Here is a 27,121-nt window from a genome sequence, read left to right on the forward strand (position 1 = left end):
ACATTTAGTTGAGCTTGAAGTTCTTCTTCTTGTTGGCGTTCATTGTCCAACATGTTTTTGTACTGCTTGAAATGCATATCTGTTATAGTGCTTTCTCTCGCATTGAAAGCATCTTCATGGGAGGCATGGGTGTCCAATAAATCTTCTTCTTTTCTCCATGTTTTAAAAGGTTGCAGTAGGGACATGTGGTAAAGTTCTCTATGTTGAGGAGTTTTAAATGATAGCTTCATATGATTAATCAGGCTGCATTTGGTTTAACCGGACTGCCCTCATAACTTTAACTATGTATTTACCTTTTTTCTCATTTGGTTTAATATTATTTTTGTATGAGAAATGTTAGGCTATGTGGTATAGAGACATGGGGGCTCATTACGATCCTGGTGATAGCCATGCCGCCATTTGCGGCATGGCTACCCCCATTCCGGGTACCGGGTCCTGGTTCCTGGATTGGGGAAATACCAGGCTTTGGAGGACCCAGTATTTTCCCATTCCAGGAACCCAGACTCTGTACATCCCCATTCCCATTCAGGCCCCCATAGGGCTCAATGGGAATTGGGAGGATGCAAACAACGGGCCCGTTAATGACAGGCCTGTTGTTTGCATCCTGGTCTGCTCGTGGGACCCGCTAAGGATGCCTGGAAAACCAGGCATCCTTAGCGGGTCCCGCGAGGAGACCTTGTAATAAGGCTGTAGGAGGTTAACAGGGTCGGCACCTCTACCGGCCCTGTTAACCCCCTACTGCCAGGGTCGTAATGGCCCCATGGTTTCCAAAGCAATTTTCCTGTTTGGGTAGTATGTGTCCGATACATTGTTTTTCAAAATGTCCTGGCTGTTGGGATCGTTTTTGGCTATTGTTTCTATGTCTTGGTCGGATTTCAGAACTCTTTTTCTGGATGCAGCAGGACCAAGGCTTAGCCAGACTATGTTTTCATATTTCCCATATAAGGCTGTTTCGGTTAAATGGTCTGCGGCTTCGTAGCAACCACATTCTTTATGGGAGAGCATTTTTATGCCAAAGCTGTATAATTTTTGTGGCAGTGTTTTGTCAGATGATTTGTCATCCCAGAGGTCTTTTAGCTCTGTTTCTCAGCTTTGTTTCAGTAGGCTGTGACATATCATGCAACTGCAGTGGAATTGTCTGCAATGTACTGCACATCTATCTTTGCATTCCACAGGAGGGCAATGATTGCATTGTAATCATTGCTGTACTTTGATGCTTCACTTCCTTTAATGCAGTATGCATTTTTAAGCAATTTGCTTTTCACACTGTGTCTAACAGAAGATATGGAGCTGTTTCCTTGTCCTTTTGCTGAATTTGGTCTAGGGAAACCTTTAATCCACAAAAGCATGTGGAAATGTGGTGCTCCTCTGGATTAATATTCTTTTCTCCAAAAGAAGTGTTGCACTTCTCCTAGGGAAGGAATTGTTTTATTTACAGATGAAGTGCAGCATGGCAATAAAGCAGTGATGGAAGTATCTTGACACATTTACAGGATCGAGAGTTTAGACTTCTCCTGGTATTCATGTCTATCCCTGCTTTGTTTTCATTTGCTATGCCTAGGAAATTGTGCAAGTCTTCCCATGCATACACAGCACAACTTAAAGTGACAAACCATGTGTGTGGGCCAAGGTTGCGTAGCATACACTGTACATCTGCGTGACATCAGAACCATTATTATTTCGTACCATGCATGTTTGCCAAGAGATTTGGGATACTGGACTATAAAACTTAATGTTTCTCTTGCACCTTTTCAAGTAGCTGCATATCAGACATGTTTAAAAAATTGGAACCTGTTTTTAATGTGTGTGCAACTCCGTAACATAGAGTTGCTAGTTCACTTTCAAACAGGAGGTGGAATAACATTCTTTCTGAATCTGGGGTCTTCAGAATACATTTGTAAAGAGTGGTATTATGATGCTTTTATTTGTGTGAATCTTTCATCATACCTTCCACCTTTTCTAATAGGAAAGAGTAGAGGAAAGCCTTGTGCTTCCAAACTTTTTTCCGATACGCTGATTGGAGATCCTTTGGCTTTCCACATTTGATATGTTTCTAGTGCATCGTCTATGCTGTCTTTGGAGTGCAGTGGGTGAATTGTATACTGGTCTAAAATATTGAACGCCTTAGTAGGATCTAGAAGTTCAAATTGACCAGTTGATGAGGAATCCTGAATTATTTCAGTGGTTTCTCTCGGTTTTCTTCAATGTTTATTTCTTTATAGTATTCATTGTTCTCTTTAAGAAATTGTAGGGCTTCTCTAACTTTAGTCTACTAGTCACTGCCAAATTGTTTTGTCTTTTGTAGGTACACCATTCACTAGGATAATCAAAGATTGATCTAGTGGCTGTTGCACTCCCAGAGTGTCCAGGAAAAAGGGCACGTGGCTAGGCCCTGATTTACCCAGGTGAGTACACAAAAATATAATAACAAATAATCAGGGTGAGAGAAGCCACACAGTTTTATGGTTATAGCCTGTACAAATAAAACATTGTCCTTGAGTATTTTGACCCCCATAATACTCAAGAACAATGGTTATTTTGTACTCCCAGAGTGTCTACATTTTCTTTAAGATGTAATGGCAAATAAACTACTTTGCCACAAATGCATTTCAGTAATTCAGAGGGAGGCAACTTGGCTCTTTTTCGGTTGAAGACATATTATTCAGGGTAATTCATGGAATTAATGTGTGCTGATAAGGGGAGTGCAAGCATGAAAATAGGAGTGCATGTGTGCCAAAGCTGTCCACGCAGCCGTTTGTCGATTCATGCAATGAGCTGCGTATGCCTTACCTGATGTGCACTGAATCCACGTGTGGCGCACACGTCATTGCGACATCCCGAAGGCTGTGCGTGAGATGGCCAGTGAAGGCGCACACAGGGCAGCGTACACACCTAAAAAAGGGGTGGAACACGCGGAATGGGGACCAACACATAAAAATGTGGGCATTACGGAGGAAGTACTGCTGCCAAATCCTCGTAACGCCTACACGTGCACTAACAAAACATATTCATGGAATCAAACAGGGGAAACCCGTGCGCCACAAGTGACACACTAATCCAGAAACACGTACGCCAGGCGGAAGCAGGCGGAAGTAGCCCTGCGCAGCATAAATGTCTGCGGAAAAAAAAAACAAGCTCATACACTACGATGAATATACCGTTCCTCACAGCAGTGGCCGTGGGACACCGCAGGAGGAGGAGGATAGCCAGGCTCCGCATTTTTCTACCCAGGACCAGCCTTTTTAGGATGCCTGATGATGAGGTGTACGGCAGGTACAGGTTTCCACCCCATATCATCCTAGAACTGGTTGCTGAGTGGGAGGATGATCTCACATCACCCACCCTGTGTTACCAATCACTGAACCCCTTGGAAAAGATTGTGAATGTACTGCATTTCTTGCCTACTGGGTCATTTCAGTGGACACGTGCGTGACTCACTGGCCACGCAGTCATGATGCCTACACCAGGTGTTGGCAATCATGACTGCACGCCCCTCAGTCCGCAGGCACATATACATGCCCAGAACACCCGCAGAAAGGCAGGCTGTGGTCCAGGACTTTTACAGGGTGGCACACTTCCCCAAAGGGCTAGGTGCCATTGATTGCACCCATGTGACTCTACGTCCTCCTAGGGTCACTGAACACATCAATCGAAACCGCAACCACTGGCATTCCATCAATTTGCAGGTTGAATGTGATGCCAAGGGAATCATCACCTCTGTATATGCCAACTCTCCGGGGTCTAGTCATGATAGTTTTATTTTTTATTTATTTATTTTTTTTTTATTTTTATTGGCATAAATGCCTTTAAAAAAGGAGAACAGATATTTGCAGTGCAGTCTATTCCCTCTTCTCTCCTCGAATGAATTACCAGGTGGCTCTCGTCTGTTTGCACCTTAACAGCGTATTCGAATGACCAGGTGGCTCTCGTCTGTTTGCACCTTAACAGCGTATTCGAATGACCAGGTGGCTCTCGTCTGTTTGCACCTTAACAGCGTATGATAGTTTTATATTCAGAATGTCAACCTTAAACCGGGACCTTTAAAATGAAAAATGGCAAAACCCAACTAATGACAACCATTATCACCTCCCCAGGGGACAGTGCCTACCCTCTGAGAACCTACATGATGACGCCGATACGGAACCCAACCACACCACCCCAGGTGAGATACAACGCAGAATCATAGTGGCAGCATGTGTCCTGTACAATGTTGCAACCCGGTGGGGCGTGCTGGTGGACATGGTGGTGTCCCCACATCCCAACCCCAACGTGGTGAGGCAGCTCGTACCCAGCTTGTGGCAACTTTTTTCACCTAAAATCCCACCCATGTGGAGTGCACACAGGCCTGGCACATACCAGCTGACAATTGATGATGACAAAAGGGACAGTCAACTGTCACAACCATACCACCCTGAGATTGTTTTACTGGAAGTGCTACATTGTGTGCATCCCTAGCTACTTAAACAAACCCAATGCTGTGTCAGTAACACTGCATGAAAATTATAGTTTACCTATGTTCTTAGATTGGTAAACCCTTGCGTAACCTCAATTTTGCAACACTTTACACAGCTATTGTAAACATTTTGCAAACATAATGTCTACATGCAGTTTACACAACATTTGAATGAGTGTACGCTATGTTTGCAAACATTTGATAACAATGTAAACAATGCGCAAAACCTTGGGCCTCATTACAACTCACCCGGTATGGAAACAACGGTGGCGGTAAACCTGCCGCCACCATTCTTTCCATACCGGGAGATCATGACTCCTGCAGGTGGAGGCATCAATCCCGCCAGGTCTGACCTGGCGGGTTCAACACCACCCGCCTGCAGGCGGACGAGGAAACACCGGCATGGTGCCGGTGTTTCCAGGAACCCCATTTACATTGAGTCCTATGGGATTTACACCATTCCGCCTCTGGAATTCCAGGGTCACTGGGGTTGTAATGCCCCGGTAATTCCGGGAATCACGGAGGCGGAAAGGTAATACGAGTCCGGCGTTAACCAGGCGGTTTTACCGTCTCAGTTACCGCCGGACTCGTAATGAGGCCCATTGTGTTTACAATGGTTTGCTTGTTTGTAAACCATACGGAACCTATGGTTTGAAAGGTTTACAAATGTTCTGTAAACCATTGACAAAAGATTTACAACAATGTTGCATACCTTTTGTTTTAATGGCTCATGAAAATGTGTAAACCTTTCAAACCATAATTTTGGTTAGGTTTACAAAAGAGCAAATATTGTGAATGTAAGGTATTGCATACAGTTTGCATGTTTGTTAAACATTGGCAAACATGGTGCATGCTCATTTAAATATTGTGCAAACTTAAGTAAACCATTTGTGAAAGGCTTAAAGGAGCTTTGTAAACAGTTACAAAAACTGAAGTTAAACTGAGGCTATTGAATGGCAAAGTGTAATTTTTATTGGAACACAATGTCCTTTTCAGCTTTAAATTGAATCAACTGTCAAAGAGAGACATCATGCACATGCTAACAATATGCCGAAGTCTGGTGGCAGACCTCTCATTCCTGTACTTCGCAGTACTCATAAGCCTTAAAAACATAGAATGAATTTTATTGATATGGGAACAAAAGTACTGAATATAAAGGTTATGTGTTTATGGTGCTGCAGCATTCTCAGGTGCTACCAGATATGATGATTCCCAGGATCTCATCACTTTACCCCAGAGGGGAGACCTTCTCTGTGAGACTAGGGAGTGTGCTAACCCACTACACAATATTCTGCTAGAAGTGGCGGTAAGTAGGAGCTCACAGGGAGAGACACCTCTCTAAGGGATAAGGACTCTCATTCCCCCTCTTTTGAAATGATTGCCCTCACTGAAACCTGTATGTCTCCCACGATTCTGCTACACTTGCTGCCCTCAATTACCCCAATATAACTTCTGCCACGCTCCCGGCCTCATGGGTAGGCATGTGGGTGTGGCTCTATTTTCATATTCCAAAGTCCCCATCTCTGCTTCACCCAATCCCCTAACAATTCTCCCTCATACACTACCTCTACTACCGCTGTACTTCACCTCCGGTAGGCCAATTATTTGACCACCTCTCCCACTAAGCGACTCACTCTCCAGATCAAGATCGCATTGCCTTAGAGGACTTTAACCATTACTCTCGCTCCACGGCCACATCCACTGACTTTACCTCCCTTCTTCATCATCACTCTTCTCTTCCATCCACTCCTTGCCCACCCACGCTACGGGGAACTCCCTCAATCTTATTCTCATCTCTACTCTCAGCCAGCAGAATCTATACTGCACCCTCTCCATCTAGCCACTCAATAGTCTTTGTCTCTATCCTGAGACCCTTCTCCTGCCTCTGAACTCTCCATCTTCCTCTCCGACCTACAACACTTGCTTTCCTCATTTGCTGAACTCACCTTCCCAACCACTGATGAAGCCTTCTTTAACTTCAACACTGCTCTTCAGGCTCCTTGCTGTGCTCATTTCCCTCTATCCCCTTTCAGCCTTAAACCCTCCCTGCCATGACCATGGATTACACCTCTAACACGCAGCTTGAAAACAGCAATGTGAAAACAACTTTGACTAGGCAAAAATCTAGACTTACAGGTTAGCTCCAAATCTACCTTTCCGCTCTTTCAATCTACTCCATGGCTCTTGACACTGCCAAAAGTGAATTCTACTGCTCTCTTATTTCCTTTCAATCCTAACAACCTTGACACCTCCAAAAATCTCTAAACTCTATTCTCTCTCTCCATAAATCCTCCACCATCTCTTATAATCTCTCTCTGTTAATGATGTCACTGTCTGCTTTGCTTCTAAAATACCTACCATTCAAGATACCCTCAAAAATGACCTGACCACTATCCTACACTCTCGCCACCATGTTCACCTTCAACCCCACTGACACTGAAGAGATGTATGCAATTCTCCATGCAGCAAACCCTTTTTGTCCCCCCACTGACCCTCTCTCCCCTCAACTAGTGAAACGTCTAGCACTCACTGTTTTCTTGTTCCATACATCCCTCTTCAATGCCTCCTTTGACATTGCCACTTTCCCTTCCTCTAGCAAATCGGCCAGTGTCATCCCCATTCTAAAACCCGAGAATTGGCCCTAACAGCCCTGTCCATTTTCATCCTGTCTCCCTTCTACCTCATTACTACAAAATCCTGGAAAGAATTGTATTTAACTGATTTTCCTTATTTGTGGATACACAGAATCTTCTGGACCTACTGCAATCTGGCTTCAGACCCCTCCACTCTACTGAAACAGCCCTTCACAATGTAAACAACATAATTTCCTCCACTCGCCATGCCAACCTGTCGTCTATCATTCTTTTTAACCTCTCAACCACCTTTGCTACTGTCGAACATTCTGACCTCCTAGCCACACTGTTTATCCTTTGCACAAAAGATAAAGCCCTTGATTGGATATCATCCTACCTTGCCCCCAGACATATTTCCAGTGTCCTGGAACAACCTCTCCTTGAAACACTTGTGTATGGGTGCAATATAAATAAAATATCATATCATATCTCCAACTCACCCCCCTTATCACTGTTGAGGTTTCCCACAGGCCAGTCCTAGGTCCTCTTCTCGTCACCCACTATACCTCTTCTCTCGGTGCCCTCATCTCCTCCTATGGCTTCTCATATTAGTGTTTCGCAGATGACACCCAGATATTCTTTGATTTTCACTCCCTATCTGACAAACTGAGAGACAATATCTTACACTGTATCACCACCATACAATATTGGATGGCATCTCACTCACTCATGCTCAGTTCCATGAAAACCAACGTTCTCTATGTCCCTACGAAATACACAATCCCCCACTCTCCTCCTCCCTTATTTTTCTTCTGTGACTACCATCCTTACTCTCCTTCTGCTTGCAAACTTGCTGTTGCATTCGCCCCACCTCACAATTTTTTTGTTCTTTATCTTGAAAGCTTCTACAGCCGACCAGACAAAACCTCTTGAATAACTGCAAAATACACAATCTCCTTCCTTTCAACACTACCAAACACCTAATAACTGCTATAGTCCTCTCTAAAACTGATTACTGTGCTAGTCTATTTTACGTCCTTCCAAACTATGCTTTCTCTCCATTGGACAAAGTCCAAAACTTTGCTGTCCACACACTTTTGAACCTTCCTTGATTTACATCTACCTCCTTGGCCCGCCACTAAATTGGTTGGTGAAATGTAGAGCTAAATACAAACTTCTTCTCATCATCTTCAAAACGATATATGTCTGTGCCCCTCCTTACCTAACTGGCCACCTAACCCTCTACTCTCCCTCTCGCACTTTAAGATCATTCTCGGCCCACCTTCTGGACACCTCTCGTGCCCCCTCTGCTCCTTCTCATTTCTGATTCTTCTCTTTCTCACTCCCCTACTCAGGAATGGTCTTCCTGTCTCGCTCTGCTCAATTCCTTCTCTACCACTATTTAAGAATAGTCAAAGTTCTAACACCTCTTCACCTATCCTGCCTCTCTCCTGATGTATCTACACAATGCCCACTGTACTTTCCCTGTCCCCTTAACCCCATAAGGTTGCACTTTGTGCGCTCTCCCTTTTCTGAATTGGATGTGAATTGGATGTATAGAGGAGGTCCAAATAAAGCCTGCACTCCAGTCGCCCATTTTGAAGTACCAGGAACGTTCACACTGAGATATGTGATGTATGATGAGCAAATAAACCAGCAGACAGCTGGAGTAGGGCTCTGCCCAGTGCCTATCAGAAGAACGATACCTGTTGAAGTACCAATAACCAGATAACCGTGGACAGTAAAGTATCCATTGAGAAAACCCTACCAGCACATGAGATGAAATGAAGATTGCCTAAGTACTGTCCCTGAAGAAACCAAAAAGGCCTTAATGGAAGACGAATGGTGACATCACAAGGACTCTGACTGACTCGCAGATAGAAGAAATGACGACCCAAGTATGACACAAAGAGACGAAATGCCATGAATAAAGATATCGTGAACCTAGAAGAAGGGACCGATGCTGAAATATAAAGCTTAAGCTGTAAGCAGGATGTAACACCTGCACATATGCTTGGAACCGCAAGATAGCTAAGAAAACAGTGCGGCTTGCCATGCTAAGTAGAAGAATAGAGCGGCAAGCACAATTATACATAATCTACCTCAAAACGAAGCACAGTATTAAAAGCAGAATCAAATCAGGTTACTAGAGGCCATAAGAAAAGATTCATATTCCAGCAACACGAAGAGAGACGGCTGAATCGAAACTCGGCAGAGGCAGCTTGTGCCAGGGAAGCCGAGGTCATACCAATAGAAGCTATGAACAGTAGCTACTGTTAATTAAAACTAAGAACAGAATATCCTGCCTCTGAAGGATCGAGATAAGAAGGTGAAGGTAGGTGGCAGGTGAAACGAAAATCAAATACACAAATTGAGAGAAACAAGGCAGAATCACAACGTAAGTAGCATGTGACCAGCCAAGCGAGAAGGAGCACGGGTTCACACCTACGCTTGGCATCCGCCCAGACAGAGATAACAGAACTTTTCGAGACAAGAAGATGTAGTTTCAAGGCCAACCACAGTGAACTCATTGACACATAGCCCATAATGTGATGATTGATTGAAGGAAGGCTGGGTGAATTGGGGGACACCCTGCACCAGGCTGACCATTCTGCGTGCTGCTAAGCAAAGTGGAAATTTATGCATGGGGTTGATGCAAACCCAATCACAATGAACCAAATAATCTAGGGTCCTATAGTTAGTAGAACCAATGGGATGTCATACTTTTAGTGACGTCTACAGTAGACATTTTTGAAGGAAGGGTTTAGATGCCTACCTGATAGTGTTTACCCAATTACCCTCACTCCGTTACCATATACAGATATAGCTCCTATCTTAAAGTTACCTTTTCCTAACCAATAGAATCGTTTGTTAACTTTTGAGTGTTACACGCCAGATTATGATGCGTTTTGAGTATAAAAGTGATGTTTTGTATGAAGTTCATTGGAGTTGAAGCGAGACGGACTATCGCATCACTGCTGATTCCTATGACACCCCGTTTTTTGTGCTTGTCATTAAACGGACTCCCTGTGCCAAACCATTGAGTTGTCCTTATTTATTGGTGTTGGAGTAATACATCTGCACCCCCATCCATCTCGAAGGTGCAGCTATCTTGTCTTAAAGTACTTCGGAGCAAACACTGAATCTATGGCCGGCCTGGGGTCTACCCACTACAGATGTGTTGTGAGACAGGCATGGTATCAAAAGAGGCACAGACTCTAGGTTGTTCATTTTAAAACCTTTATTTACTAAGGTTCCTGGGTTGGTGTAATGTCTGTCTGGACCTAACTATAAAGGGATGTTTCCCTTAACTGATGCTTCCAATTGCCGTTGCTGGGTAATAGTCTAAAATAAAAGTCTGTGTCTAAACCTATGCTTGCCCTCAGTCTTTACAAAAATGTGATAGGACGTCTTCTTGAAAAAGGAAAATAGTGATAAAACAAAAAGTGGGAAAGCAAGGATGGTTTCAGGTGGTCTTCTCACCAGGTGACGTTTGGTCAATGTCACAAAAATGAGTTCAATCAACAGGAATGTTCGTAAGACCTCCACAGGGCCCTTTCTGTGATTTGAAATACCTATAGTTTCTCTGAGTTCAACTTATTCAAGTTCCAAACACTACAAAAGAAATGTACCACAGTCCCTTTTACAGCTTCTCGGGGTTTCCTTCCCCATGCTTCACTCCTTTCAACCTTGAAAAGACAACCAATAAGTCTCCACCTTGGTTGGGCCTCTCAGGGTTCCCCAAGCTCAGGCCCTTCCAGCTTTCAAAAACAAAATCATTTTTTATCAGGATTCACTTTTTTTTGTTGGTAGCCCTCTTAGGGTTCCCTTCACCCAAGCTCAGTTCTCTTCCAGCTTTCAACACAAAACAAAATATATCACAGTTCAATTTCTGGATCTAACTACCAAGGAAGGTTCACACAATTCAAGGTCAGCTTGGGTTCTTTAATACACAAAAGACCTGGCTGTTCAACAAACCTTAACCAACCACTGCCCCGTCATTACGATCCAACTCAAATGATGACACCGATCCTAAGCCAACACACTGCATACTACATACTAATGCAGGACGTCAAACACATAATAGCATCTCACCCCACACTAATATTCCATTTAAGAATTGCTTATCAAGGCGCAGCTTTTATGGAAGCATCCCCACAGAATAAATAGCATGAAGTTGCGAGGTGTCTCCCAAGGGGGTCTTGTTTAGTACAACATTCTGGAGTAGTCCCACTGTAATTCCGAAGTTTTGAATTTGGCCCTAGTTGCCCGGTGTTACTCTTTACCTTACAAAGGTACACCACCACCAGGACATCACCCTGACCGCTCTAGATTGTAACGATAAATGCTACACTCTGTTAAACACTACTATGCTTTTGGACAAAAACATCTTTGGTTATTGCAGATGCAATTTCAATGATGCAGGCAGCTTTTCAAGAGATCTCCTTCCTGATTTTAATGTATTACTTTTGTGGAAACTCTGGCTGAGGTAGGGTTCTGGGGAGAGCTTTGGTGGTGGGGTAATAGCGTGAGGTGCTGGCTGAGGTTGGGCGGTAGGGTGCTGCAGTGGTAGGGACAGTGGGCTGAGGTTTAGCTTTGGGTGAACTGCGCTGCGAGGATAGGGTGAAGTTTATTGGTGAGGTTGGTGGTACTTGTTTGTGCTGCAGTGAGTTTGGATGTCATGGGGTGCATGGGTGTGGTTAGTTGCTGGGGTGGTATTGGTTGATGGGGCACTGGGGTTAGGTGCTGAGGAGTTTGTGGTGTAGTACTGAAGTGAGGTTCTTGGCGAGGTTGGTGGCAATGCTTTTCCTTTGCAGATGGGAGCAGGTGCAAGTAGATGTAGGTCATCTGGCTTAAGTACCACCCACCTTCTTAGCCCTGTATCTTCCTTCCTGCTCTTAACTCTTAGATCAAGGGTGTCTCTCGCCCGGGCGTCCGAAGCAAAGGGCTGATGAAGAAAAGGGCAATTCCTGTTCGGACCAGGAGGATCTAGGGCCCGAACCCCTGCTCAGACAGCAGGTAAGCATGCACCAACATGTGTTTACTCCTTCTGTCCCTACAGGCCATCCCCAACCCCTCTGGTCCCCCTGTGATTTTCCCTTGTGCCCCCCTCCATTCTCGCACACAGATGTTGCCTGTTTTGCTTTTTTCATCTACCCTGCTCCCCCCGGACTCCAGCTTACTTCTGCAGGAGTCTGTCCTGATACATTCTGGCTTCACCATCACCATCTTGTGGCCAATGCTGGTTTTGACTTTTATGGACTTCATTGATTCACAGTGTGTCATCCTTTCTCAACTCTCACGCTGGACTTCCTTTGCATCATGTACTGATGGTGGCCCTGAATCATGCTGTTCACATCTTCATCTCGTATCCTGGCGTGCAACATTATGTGTTACTACTTCTGCAATTATATTCACTCTCCCCTCCTGCTTCTTCACTCTTTTTGACTGCGTACTCTCTATTCTCTCATCCATTCCTTTTCTCCCTTTTCCTATCTCCTCACCTCCTCCCCTTACTTTCTTATATGCACTTACTCTATCAGAATTGTCCCTGGACCTAGTATGATAGCATTCTCGTCTGTCTCTTCCCTAGTACGACAGAAGCTTGTTTGTCCCCCCTCCCTTTCTGCACCCCTCTCCCGCACCTTTTGTTTTTCTCCGGCTCTACCAGAAATGTCATCAGGCCTAGTACGGTAGTCGCCTGTCTGTTTCCATTTCCTTCTCGCTCTTGCACTATCTGACATGCCATTAGGCCGAGTACAATGGTTAATTCGACATCCTTACTGTGCATGGCCTGTAAGAATGTCATTGCATTTTCCCTTGTTCCCTCCCTTGCCTTGAAGCGCTTTGAAACACATTGTGTATAGGCGCTATATAAATAAACTATCATATCATATCATAACAGTCTGAGGCACCTGTGGGGTGCATACATTATAGTGGAGAGAAAGAAATACATCCAGGGGTTAATACCCGCTGATTTTCACGAGATGGTCAGCCAGGGGGAGCTGAAACACTAAATCTCCACAGAAAAGCCACAAATCCTTCTTTGTTAGCAAGTGGCTGATGTGGAGAAACCTGTGTTAAAGGGAAACGAGGTAATAAGAAAACTTCTGTATATCCCAAGGGAAGTGACGGACAGAAGGGCTCCAGCAAGCACAGCTTATAAGGCAAGCAATGAGAAGCATACATTTAAAGCCCCAGAATGAAAGTAATATAGAAAGGAATATATTTCCATTTTATAAGACTGATGACTAAAAACATGGGGCAGTTGCTGGGAGCCCAGCTGACCGCCACCACAGCATACTAATCAAGGACCAGTTGGACGAAGGACCAGAAGTGAAACACCAAAAGCCAATGATGTGAAAATTCTAATTTTCAGAAAAATAAAATGCATTTTTAATAAATCCCTTTTTTGTAACATAGTGTTTTCTCTATGTTTATTCTATTGTGCATAGTTTCTTACTGTTGCGACCCACCTGCAGCGTTTACGGTGTGTGCTTGCATTTTTCTGTTTATTTTGATGGGAGTCTGCTTGTTTTGGGCTTGTTTCTGAAGGAGATACAGCTTGTTTTATTTCCCTTTCGAGCTGGAAACACTGGACTCCAACAATGGCGGTGAAGATTCCAGCATGGGGCCGTCTACAGTGAAGGTTTAACAACTGTTTCCAATCATTCGGGACGACACTAGCACAGAAAGAATAACTGAAAACATGAACTCTTTTAGAGAAAATTTAATGTTCGAAAATAACCAGAAGGGAAGAGCCTATTAATATGTATTCCTTTTAAGCATGTGGGGTTTCTTTTTAAGTCCCAGTGTTTTGTACTTAGTAAGGGCTAGTGGCGGCGCTAGGGGTGGCCTGGGGTTGGCCAGGCCCCCCCGTGAGACCCTGTGCCCCCCTTGACCCCCCACCTAAAATGAGCAGTGACCATGTTCTCCCCCTACATTTGTCTGTGCCCCCCTACTTTTGTCTTTGGCCCCCTCTGTGCCCCTCCTAAATTTGATTTCTGGCGACGCCACTGGTAAGGGCGCCTGGAGTCCGCAGTTTCAATTTCGAAGGCAAAGCCCTCCTGTTAAAGCCTAGCCTAGGGTGGCCAACTGTCCTGGATTTCGCGGGATTGTCCCGCAATTAGGGACTCTGTCCCGCCGTTTGCAGAGGGGCAGTGCGGGACGCAGGTTGTCCCGACTTTCGTCAGGACAACCTGCCTCCAGCACAGCCACACTGCAAACTGAAATGGGCATTTATACAGCACGGCGCTGCCACCTGCTGCTTTCTTTCCGAGGGCGGCTCTGCAGCCCTGGCTCCTTTTGAGCCTGCAGGTCGAGCTGAAACGCTCGACACGGGTAGTGATGGTTATGTTTGCAGTTAAAAAACGTGACCATCACCTCCCAAGGACAAACCATTTGCATTTCAATGAAACCAAGAATTACGAGCCATTAAAAAAATGTAAATAGAAAAGGGGGTGATTTCAAACATGAATGACGTTGTGACATCATCGCCGCCTTGTGGGGAAGTGTCCACGAAATACGATCAAAGAGTTGGCCACCCTAGCCTAGCCTGTTCGTGGGCCTGTGCGTCCTTCCTTGGCCAGGGGGCAGGCTGGAAGAAGTGCTCACTTCCGGTAATTTGCTGGTGAGGGTTCCGACGAGGGGCTGACCTGGAAAGAGTTACCCGAGCAGGAAGACGGTTGAGACGCGCTGCCTACCTGTCGATGCTTCAGTTAATAATATTGATAGCTTAAGGATTTGTTATATGTAATGTATTTATAAGATGTGTTCCAGGGGCGCAAACTGCCCGTGCGTGACATGGCAAGCGAGTTCATGGACAACAACTGCTCACTCTCCTCTGACCATCTCATCCCACGTGTGCCTGTGGCTGTGTTATCTGTAGACGAAAGGCACCATCGGAGCGACCTCGGCCACTTAACGGAAAATGCAATCCTCGGGCAGAACTTGGCTTCATACTTGCAGCAGCGTGGCCCATAAAACAGAGTCCAGAGTCCATGGTTTGAGGCGCTCGAGGAGGCAGTGAGGCATCGGTTCAGCAGCGACAGACCGTGACAACTATCGTTTATAAACTCACAGAGGACTCAGGGCTGATTCCCAGGGTCCCTGGTAGCAGTATGGCTTTGGAGGAAGTTGTACAGGAAACAAACCTCGATTCAGTATTTCTCAAAACCTCATTAAAGCTGGCCGTACTCAATAAAAAACACAGGAAGGGAAAGGGCATTCTGTGACTTTTAAAGCATATGGCCCATCTTCTCGTGCTGCAGAAACTCCGGGAAACTCAAAGAATGTTCTTCTTGGGGGTTTAGTGTAGCATGTGAGGAACCCTTAAGCTTCTCAGCGGGAATCTGTGTGCAGATGGGCACAGAGAGGTTTAATCTGTATGAGCAGTGCCTGCATTTTCTGCAACTGCTTGAAAATCAGGTGCATCCCGTGGGAATCTGTTGTAATGGCAGCTGCTTCCAGATCTCATCTTGAGAGCTCTGTAGAGAGCCAGGTCGGATTCAGCATATGATGAGGTGGCAGCATACCTGCCTCACCTCCCAGATTTTTCCCCGGAGACTCAGGAGTTTTAGCAATTTCTCCGGGGCTCCAGGAAAGACCCTGGAATTTCTGGAATTTTGATGGGGGAAAGCTTTCACTGGTTGCTTTTTTTTTTGTTTTGCTTGCAGGACTTCGCCGCCAGGACTCCCTGCCTGAGTGTGGCTTTGTCTCTGCAGCAATATCCGTAACGCTTCGAGCACATTGGCAAAAATAATGCAGGTGAAGCAAAATAACCAGCGTTTATTTTGCTTCTCCTTTCATTCTTTTTTGCCGACTTTCAATGCGAACGCGCGTTTATTTTGCTTTCGTTTTTTTTGCCCAGGTTAGGGTGGACTCAGCCCCATTGAACCACAGTCATCAGGTTTGCAGTCTGTACAACTCACCACTGCACTACATAACCTGATGAAATACAACTGCGGTGAAATGTCCAATTACGGTACTACAAAATTCAGGGACAACCTTTGTATTGGTTCTCAGAGTTTACATGTGCACATTTTAACGTGTTGATTTTATGGAATGTGAATGCCTTTTGTCCTATGCAATTTGGGTGGTTGTGAAATGGGCAGAGTTTTGTGTGACTGTGAGCGGGGCATACATCTCAGGAATTTTGATTTTCAAATGTAGGCAGGTATGGCATGGACCGGGGATCTGAAAAAAAGGCTAAACTAAGGTAAGGAGATGATGCACGAAACGTTATCTTGATTTTACGAGGCAGACCTGCAGGCAGGGTCGTCATTGAGTTTAGTTAGTTTAGTTTATTTATTTGTACCGCGCACCGAACCCTGGGGTAGCTGGGCGCCGGAGACTTAGAAACAGCATGGCAAAAATATACAATACAGACTGTGATAAAACAACAACGGTGTAGCAGACCGGGTTACAGGTGGTCAACAGAGGCATGCAGAGAGGAAGTGCATTAAGCAGCGTTTTTGTTGGAAAGCCATGTTTTTGTTTTGGCTCTAAAAGTCCAAAATGAGGGTTCTGCTCTAAGGTATGGTGGCATAGCGTTCCATAGTTTGGCAGCTAGGACCGGGAAGCTGGCGCCACCTGCTTTTTTTAGGGAGAATTTGGGAACGGAAAGGCAATGTGCGTATGGTGTTCTAGTTGGTCTAGTTGAGGTGTGGTTGTGGAACTTGTCTGCCAGGTATTTGGGTGCGTCATTAGAGCGGCATTTATGGACGATGACGAGGGATCTGAGGGTGATTCTGTCTCGTACTGGGAGCCAGTGAGCATCTTGTCTGAAGCTGGAGATGTGGGCGTTTCGTGGGATACTGAGGGCGGCTCTGATGGCATTATTTTGAAGTACCTGTAGTTTGTTCAGGTTGTGTTCTGATGAGCCAAGAAAGAGGGTATTGCAGTAATCAATTTTTGAGAGCACTAACGCTCTGGCTAGTGTAATGCAGCTGGAAGGTGATAGGAAAGGTTTGCAGGCGTTGATGAGCTTATTGGTGTAAGCTGTTGAAGAGGCAGTTGCGTTCACCTGTCTTTTGAGCGAGAGAGTAGAGTCTAGATAAACCCCAAGGGTTTTAATTTCTTTGGCTACTGTGATTAGGTTACCGTCTATGTTGATGGACGCGTAACGGGGGTCTAGTTTGTTTAGTCGATGTTGGGAGCCGACAATGAGGAGCTCAGTTTTCTCGTCGTTGAGGCATAGGCCGTGCTCTGCCATCCAAGCTTGGATCTCTAAATAAAGGTTGTTGATTCTGGTGGAGTCCTCGTCGTAGCACCCTGATAGGGTGATGAGAACCTGGGTATCGTCAGCATAGTTTGTGTATGTGACACCTAGGTTATCTAGGCGGTCAAACAATAGCTTTGTGAAGATATTGTATAGGGTCGGCGAGACGCACGAGCCTTGAGGAACGCCGCAGGTGATGGGGACAGGGAGTGCTGATGCCCCTGGGGAGAAGACCCGGGTGGTTCGGTTGGTTAGGAAGGACTGGATCCAGGCAGTCGCCTGGTTAGAGAAGGCCGCTGAGGTCATCAGATGTTCTGTGAGGATCTGATGGTCGACGAGGTCGAAGGCAGCTGATAGATCTAGCAGTAGGAGAATGGCTAGATTACCCTTGTCCTTTGCCTCGTCCATCTGGATTTTTAGGTCCAGTAGGGCTGACTCTGTTCCATGCCTTGGCCTGAAGCCGGATTGTCTGAGACCCAGGAGGTTGTTGTCTTCCAGGTGCTTCTGTATTTGCAGGTAGGCCACTCTGTCTAGGATCTTTAGGATGTAGGGAACGGTGGTGATTGGCCTGTAATTAGTTGGGTTATTGGGGTCTAGATTAGGTTTTTTTAGAAGTGGCATGACCCAGGCCTCCTTGAGGCTGCTGGGCACTGAGCTTGATTTGAAGGATGCATTGATGAGGGCTGTTATGAAGGGGGCCAGAGTGTTGGCGCCTTCTTGGATGATGGGAGCTGGGCATGAGTCCCCTTGGCATCTAGAGGGCTTGAGGCCCTTAATGATGCTTTCTACTTCTTTAGTGGAAACTGGTGAGAAGGAGAAGGGGGGGCAAGTAGGTGTTTTTGGGGTGGTGGGCGGAGGATGGTTTGTTTTTTTGGAAAGGCTGAGCTTTTTCTGTTCGATTTTGGATTGTAACATGGTGATTTTGTCTGCTAGGGCTTTTTGAATCCTCTCACACCAGTCTGCATCTTTCACGCAGGTTTCAGCCAGAGTGGGGGGGGATTCGAGTTCCCTGAGGATATTGAAAAGCTCTTTTGTTTTGGATTTGGCGCTCTCAATTCTGTTATCATATGTCTCTTTTTTGGCCTTAAGGATAGCAGTTTTGTAGGTGGTGGCTGCTATCGAGAGTTGAGTTTTGTTGGAGAGGTTGGGCATTTTTCTCCAGGTGGCTTCTGCGGCTCGTTTGGAGTTTCGGAGGATTTTTAGCTCTGGTGTGAACCATTTGTTCATATGGGCTGCCGGTTTGGCTTTGGTGAGTTTGAGTGGGGCGATGGTGTCTACTGCTGATTCTAACGTTTTGTTGTAGAGGTCAGCGAGTTTCTCCGCATCTAGGTTGGCGTAGTTTGTAGGGGTACAGATATTGTCTATAAGTGGGCAGAGGTTTTGTAAGGTAATGTTGCGGTTGTTTCTGGTGAGGGTTTGGGGGATGGTAGGGGTTGGAGAGTTTGGTTGTGATTTCCCTTGGATGGAGAAGGAGATGGCGTGGTGGTCAGACCAAGCAGTTTGCTCGTTTTTTGTGATGGTCGTAGAGCAGTTGAGATCCGCTAGCCAGTCCAAGGTCCTGCCTTTGTTGTGGGTAGGGTCTGTGATTCTGAGCTTGAACCCTAGTTGGGAGATGGTGCTTTCCAGGGAGAGTGCATTGGTATCGTTTGGGTCGCCGAGACCGAGGTTGAGGTCACCAAGAAGGATAATTTGAGATCCTGTTTTGGTGTTGGTGGTCAAGAGGTCAGATATCTCTTCCTCAAATGTGGTGATGGGGCCTGGGGGTCTGTAAAGGAGGTGTAATAGTATGGTTTGTGTGGCAGAGAGTTGGAGCTTTGCTGACAGAAGTTCTGCAGATCGGAAGCTGGGCGGAGGGATTAATCTAAGTCCAAGGGATGTTTTAGCGATGAAGGCTACTCCTCCTCCTTTACCTAGGTCCCGGTCTTTCCTTAGTATTGAATAACCTTCTGGGATGGCGAGGGATAAGGCTGGGCCTGCTGCTTGGTGCAGCCAGGTTTCCGTGATAGCCAGGAAGTGTAGATTGTTGATAGAGATGAGGTCTGCGATATCTAGCGCATGGGCGACCAAGGAGCGGGCATTGACGAGGGCGCCCTTGATTAGTGGCTGTTCAGATGTGCTCAAGGGGGCTGATTGGGTGATGTTCAAAGTTTGAGCGGAGTTTGCTTGAATGTGTGTGGGATGAAAGGAGTGTTTTTTGGCGAGTGTCTTGGGGGTTATGAACCGAGAGCCGAGTCTCAGGTTTCTGTCTTTCAATGTGCATGGGTTCCAAGGAGTGGGCGGAGCAGCAAATCGGCGGATCCATTCTATAGGACTGAGGGTGTCAGGCTTGTCAATATGTTGGGTCTCCAAAAAACCCATAGTATGTTGGGTTGGGAGTGATTGCGGACGGGGTTTGTGGTGGGTGGTGTTGTTGTGGTGGAGCAGGGCGAGTGTAGCCGTTAAGGTGAGCGTGGCTAAGTAGAAGTTTGCCATGGGTGGTCAGAGTAAGACCCGGGTGTAGTTGGCCGAGGTTGACTAGGTGGTAGTTATAGAGTAGTTTGAGGTGAGGCGGGAGCCGACTGGGTCGGGATAGGCAGGATGGCAGGTAGTCAGGATCAGAGTGGGTACAATGGGCAGGCACGGTGGTCAATGGACTAGGCACAGAGGCTAGCAGATAGGCACATTCAAGGTGAGGCACAGTGGTCAACCGACTAAGGCACGGTGGCTAGCAAGTAGGCACATTCTAAACTGAGGCGCATAGGAAAAGTACATGCTAAATGCATGCACCAAGGCACCATACAGCGGTCTAGATGGTCTGTAGGCGACCAGAAGGCGCAATATAGCAGACTAGATGGTCTGTGGGCGACCAAAAGGCACAATATGGCAGACTAGATGGTCTGTGGGCGACCAAAAGGCACAATATAGCAGACTAGATGGTCTGTAGGCGACCAAGGCACAATATAGCAGACTAGATGGTCTGTAGGCGACCAAAAGGCACAATATAGCAGACTAGATGGTCTGTGGGCGACCAAAAGGCACAATATAGCAGACTAGATGGTCTGTGGGCGACCAAAAGGCACAATATGGCAGACTAGATGGTCTGTGGGCGACCAAAAGGCACAATATGGCAGACTAGATGGTCTGTGGGCGACCAAAAGGCACAATATAGCAGACTAGATGGTCTGTAGGCGACCAAAAGGCACAATATAGCAGACTAGATGGTCTGTGGGCGACCAAAAGGCACAATATAGCAGACTAGATGGTCTGTGGGCGACCAAAAGGCACAATATGGCAGACTAGATGGTCTGTAGGCGACCAAAAGGCACAATATAGCAGACTAGATGGTCTGTAGGCGACCAAGGCACAATATAGCAGACTAGATGGTCTGTAGGCGACCAAAAGGCACAATATAGCAGACTAAATGGTCTGTAGACGACCCATGTTGGAGGCTGGGAGCACATTTCAATGGAGTCGGTTACGGTTATAAACATACAGTGGTGTCTCCGGTGCTGGCATGTACTTACAGTACGTTTTCATTGTCCGGGTGGTAGTCTATCGGTTGGAGAGTAGAAAAATTGTGCAGGGGGGTGGCCACGCCGCGCTTCCATGCGCGTAACAGGCACACAACAGGCCTTAGTATGGCCTTCGACTGGCCGGCGATCCGCCTGCCGGCGGTTCTTCCTGGTTAGATCGAGGATTAGCCTCGATTTCGTGCCGCGATGCGCCCGGCATGGGCGAGTCAGGCACTTGCGTGGACAGGGTCAGGCAGGCCCTGATCCGATGCACGCTTGGGTCCTCAGTTCGATCCTCTGCTGGGCTGGGGGGTTGGGGGGGCTCCTGCCCTCACCCCTCGAGGTGGATGTCGGAAGTGGGGGGACCTGGGCACACAACAGGCCTTAGTATGGCCTTCGACTGGCCGGCGATCCGCCTGCCGGCGGTTCTTCCTGGTTAGATCGAGGATTAGCCTCGATTTCGTGCCGCGATGCGCCCGGCATGGGCGAGTCAGGCACTTGCGTGGACAGGGTCAGGCAGGCCCTGATCCGATGCACGCTTGGGTCCTCAGTTCGATCCTCTGCTGGGCTGGGGGGTTGGGGGGGCTCCTGCCCTCACCCCTCGAGGTGGATGTCGGAAGTGGGGGGACCTGGGCACACAACAGGCCTTAGTATGGCCTTCGACTGGCCGGCGATCCGCCTGCCGGCGGTTCTTCCTGGTTAGATCGAGGATTAGCCTCGATTTCGTGCCGCGATGCGCCCGGCATGGGCGAGTCAGGCACTTGCGTGGACAGGGTCAGGCAGGCCCTGATCCGATGCATGCTTGGGTCCTCAGTTCGATCCTCTGCTGGGCTGGGGGGTTGGGGGGGCTCCTGCCCTCACCCCTCGAGGTGGATGTCGGAAGTGGGGGGACCTGGGCACACAACAGGCCTTAGTATGGCCTTCGACTGGCCGGCGATCCGCCTGCCGGCGGTTCTTCCTGGTTAGATCGAGGATTAGCCTCGATTTCGTGCCGCGATGCGCCCGGCATGGGCGAGTCAGGCACTTGCGTGGACAGGGTCAGGCAGGCCCTGATCCGATGCACGCTTGGGTCCTCAGTTCGATCCTCTGCTGGGCTGGGGGGTTGGGGGGGCTCCTGCCCTCACCCCTCGAGGTGGATGTCGGAAGTGGGGGGACCTGGGCACACAACAGGCCTTAGTATGGCCTTCGACTGGCCGGCGATCCGCCTGCCGGCGGTTCTTCCTGGTTAGATCGAGGATTAGCCTCGATTTCGTGCCGCGATGCGCCCGGCATGGGCGAGTCAGGCACTTGCGTGGACAGGGTCAGGCAGGCCCTGATCCGATGCACGCTTGGGTCCTCAGTTCGATCCTCTGCTGGGCTGGGGGGTTGGGGGGGCTCCTGCCCTCACCCCTCGAGGTGGATGTCGGAAGTGGGGGGACCTGGGCACACAACAGGCCTTAGTATGGCCTTCGACTGGCCGGCGATCCGCCTGCCGGCGGTTCTTCCTGGTTAGATCGAGGATTAGCCTCGATTTCGTGCCGCGATGCGCCCGGCATGGGCGAGTCAGGCACTTGCGTGGACAGGGTCAGGCAGGCCCTGATCCGATGCACGCTTGGGTCCTCAGTTCGATCCTCTGCTGGGCTGGGGGGTTGGGGGGGCTCCTGCCCTCACCCCTCGAGGTGGATGTCGGAAGTGGGGGGACCTGGGCACACAACAGGCCTTAGTATGGCCTTCGACTGGCCGGCGATCCGCCTGCCGGCGGTTCTTCCTGGTTAGATCGAGGATTAGCCTCGATTTCGTGCCGCGATGCGCCCGGCATGGGCGAGTCAGGCACTTGCGTGGACAGGGTCAGGCAGGCCCTGATCCGATGCACGCTTGGGTCCTCAGTTCGATCCTCTGCTGGGCTGGGGGGTTGGGGGGGCTCCTGCCCTCACCCCTCGAGGTGGATGTCGGAAGTGGCGACCCTGCCTGGCGACCCTGCCTGCCTGCAGAAACTCCGGGAAACTCAAAGAATGTTCTTCTTGGGGGTTTAGTGTAGCATGTGAGGAACCCTTAAGCTTCTCAGCGGGAATCTGTGTGCAGATGGGCACAGAGAGGTTTAATCTGTATGAGCAGTGCCGGCATTTTCTGCAACTGCTTGAAAATCAGGTGCATCCCGTGGGAATCTGTTGTAATGGCAGCTGCTTCCAGATCTCATCTTGAGAGCTCTGTAGAGAGCCAGGTCGGATTCAGCATATGATGAGGTGGCAGCATACCTGCCTCACCTCCCAGATTTTTCCCAGGGACGTCATTTGGGGGTCGCCAGGGGTCGCAACTGCGACCTCTGTGGTGTCCCTTGCGACCTCTGTGGTGTCCCTTGCGACCTCTACTAAAAAAAAAAAAAAATTTTTTTTTTTTTTTTTTTTTTTTTAAAGTTATGCAAGCTTCTGGGCTGTGGCTCTTTACTTCTGGGGTGGCTGGCTTTCTTGTTCAGGCCCCTTAAAAAAAAAGACTTGAGGCACTTGTTCTTATTTTTCTTCTAACACTTTCAGCACTGACCCTAAATAAGAAAGAATAGGAATACCAAATAATGTGTCTTTCTGGAATTCTATACAGTAATTGCTGGCCTCATTAAATGTTTATTTCAGGCACACTTCAGGGGGTGAGTCACTGATTTAGTCTGTTCTTAAACGCCTCACTAAGCCTAAGCCGTTCATCCTTCTGAGGTCGATAAATGAGTACCAACACAGGTTGGGTGATATTGGGTGTATATTTTTTCTATATAAAGCGCTTAATGATGTGTTATTATATAGCACTTACGCTTATCATTTGGTCATGGACGTCTGCTTGCATACACAGTCATTTGGTAATACGGGCCAATAAACACTGAACTTAATGATACATATGGCGATCCATTCTTGTCTGAATGTACATCATATAGTGATATCATAACTATATTTTTCATAGTGTACATTGCTATGTGATGCCATTTCCTGTTTCGTCAACGGGTGAAATGTCGTGTTCCATCGCTACCCGCTATATCACTTTGGGGCGGGGTCTAATGACATCACTTCCTGTGATGTCATCAGAGGGTCAAGGGTCGGGTGATGTCACTTCCGCTACCCCTGGCATTTTGGTGAAATGACGTCCCTGATTTTTCCCTGGAGACTCAGGAATTTTAGCAATTTCTCCGGGGGTCGTCATTTAGGGGTCGCCAGGGGTCACAACTGCGACCTCTGGGGTCTCACTTGTGACCTCTGTGGTCTCCCTTGCGACCTCTAAAAAAATAAGTTATTCTTATTATTTTTTTTTATAATGCAAGCTCCTGGGCTGTGGCCAGCACCATGTGGCTCTTAACTTCTGGAGTGGCTGGCTTTCTTGTCCAGGCACCTTAAAAAAAAGAAGAAAATTAAGAACAGGAGTGCCACAAGTCTAACACTTTCAGCACTGACCCTAAATAAGAAATGATAGGAATACCAAATAATGTGTCTGTCTGGAATTCTATACAATAATTGCTATACTCATTAAAGGTTTATTTCAGGCACACTTCAGAGTCACTGATTTAGTCTGTTCTTAAACGCCTCAACTCAGCCTTTCATCCTTCTAAGGTCGATAAATGAGTACCAACACAGGTTGGATGATAGTGGGTGTATATTTTTTCTATATAAAGCACTTATGCGTAAGTGCTATATAATAACACATCATTATCATTTGGTCATGGACATCTGCTTTTATTCACAGTAATTTGGTAATAATGGCCTATACACACTGATCTTAACGATAAATATGGCGATCCATTCTTGTATGAAATGTACATCACATTATAGTGATATCGTAACCATATTTTTCGTACAATGCTGTGATGCCACTTCCTGTTTTGTCAACGGGTGAAAGGCTGTGTTCCATCGCTTCCTGCGATATCTCTTCGGGGTGGGGTCAAATGACATCACTTCCTGTGATGTCATCAGGTGTCAAGGGTCGTGTAATGTAGCTTCCACTACACCTGGCATTTTGGTGAAATAACGTCCCTGTCTGCAGGGATGCTTTCCTGTTCGCCAGTAATCAGCTTTCAAGGCATTTCCTGCGGAGCAAGGGCAAGGACATTCCGCCTGAAAACATTTCCATAATAGATAATCGTGTTGAGTCATTAACGCTAAGTTCATTTAACCCCCCGTTTTGAAAACACGTATGAAATCAGATTGAATCTGTGCCTGCAGCTATTTTTCTAAACCAATAATTAAGTGGATATTTGAAGATGTGCTGCTTAAATATATTAGAGTAAAATGCATTGCGGCGCTTGATTGGTAGAATCCGCTTGAAATTCCAGCCTTAAGAGTCCGCTGTGGGGGGGAATGAATGTGTGTCAGCCTTATCGTTACTCAGGAAGGGCAGAGTGCTTGCAGTGTTGATGGAGAGGTGCTTTGGAGCAATTGAGTGCTCACGGGGCAAGGGCAGTAACATGCAGAATTTGCCCACTCCGAGCCCTGTGTGGCACATGTAGCTTTCTGAATTCCTTGGGTTTTTACTTGTAAGCAGCGGGCTAGGTCGGTACAAGCGCATTTACCAAAGCAACGTTTTCTCCTCGGATTCACACGCATTCCTGCATGGTCCCCAACACCCCCTTTCCTGCTACACTGTCTCCTAATCTTTCCTGCATAGCACACACTATCTTTTCGGAGATCAGGAAACAGGAGCTTACAATGGAATTACAGACACTGCCAGAGAAAAGGGCCTTCCAAAATAGTATGAAGACTCCAAAATATGTCTAACTGCAGTTGCTACTGGACATTCTATATTATTATGAATCTAGACTAAGTGCAAGGTTTGGCTGCCTTGTACTTCCATTTTCCAAACATAACGTGCAATTACAAGTTCTAGATGTCTGTTTTTGCTCCTGAAACACGTGTAGATATTTACGGCATTACATGTTTCACTCAGTAGATCTGCTCTTTCTAGTGGCAGCAATTACTCTCTCAGTGACGAAGATTCGAGTGTGGGCTGAGGATCAAAAAACAAACGCCAGAATAAGGTAAGGAGGTGGTGTACAGATTTTAAGCTAATTTATTTCTGAGTGAGGCGTTTGGTGCACATGCTGTTTATCTGCGTGTCTCTCAGGGCCAATTTACAGTGAAATTTGAAGCACGTGCATGTGTCAGCATAAACTCCACTGTGCGCCTACATTCTCTGCTGAAGATGTACCAAGACACAGGACGTTGGGGGACGGGGGCGGGGGGGGTTCTTCGGACCTCTGCAGTTTGCGTGAACTAGACTCGTTTGGAAGTGTCTTGCTGATATCCGAGCTGGGGGGTTGGGGTGTTGTACAAAAGCTTGGCAATTAGCATGTTTGTTATATCCCTTCCCCCAACCAGTTTCACAGAGCTTACCATTCATTTGTGGTCAGTATCGGATTTGAATTTATTTGTATAATAATTTAATAATAATAATTTTTATTATTATACACAGTTCACTTTTCCAATCCATGACAAAACCAGCAATTCTAAGGACCGCACAATGCACACTCTCATGCACACGAGAAAAAGTGGGACTGCCACGAAATGACAAACTTACTGTGCAAAATGAAACCTTAACTTAAATGACATTTCAGAGGTCCAAACACAAGTACATGCATACAAACAGGCTCGCTCCAAAACGAATCACCTCAACTCTCTGCATTCATGGGTGGAAATGCAGCTGAGGTTTTGTGCACATCCACATTTAAAACAGAAAGAGAGAAAAGCTCAGCCAGGGAAATAAAAGGCAAGTTCAACTCGACTCTTGAGATTGAGGTGGTCTGCGGAATGTCCCCAGGACAAGAATTTTCAACCTGCTTGAAAAAGCATGAATCACACCCTGTCCTCAAACAATGCAAACTGCGGGGTTCATGGGAATGCGGCCTCTGCTGGAATCGAGCGCAGGAGCCACTTGTGTTTCAGAGACAAGGCCAGGGCGAAATCGTCCATTGTTTGTTTGCATTCCTTGTCTTATGCAGGGAAGTGTGCGCCTCGGTCTGATTTCAGGTTTGGTTGGCTTGTTTGGGGATGCCATGAGCACAGGCCACTTTCCCAGCACAAGTTTTCCGTAATTATTTCTGCCCAAGCACCAAATCTGTACTCGCCATCCTCAGGGTTGGAGGTTCCCAGCGCACAAGGTCGCAGTCTGGCTTGTTGCCAGAGTGTGCAGAGAGATGGTTCACACAATTAAACATGCTGCTCAAACATTGCTGCTTGGCGCACTGAGAACCATTACCATGTGGTTGGTGGGTGGGTTGGGGGTGAGTCGGCGAATACGGTATTATGAACCCCTCTTTAAACCTACAGTTTCATACATTTTCTGCACAGCTGTCGACTCATATGAAACCATTATGGAAATCCAGCTTTAGGCATTGCCTTTCTCTATCCGACCCCTGTGCCCCAACACCACCCTGTTC

This window comes from Ambystoma mexicanum, chromosome 1p (genome assembly GCF_040938575.1).
Source record: "Ambystoma mexicanum isolate Mex_15411 chromosome 1p, UKY_AmexF1_1, whole genome shotgun sequence".
NCBI lineage: Eukaryota > Metazoa > Chordata > Amphibia > Caudata > Ambystomatidae > Ambystoma > Ambystoma mexicanum.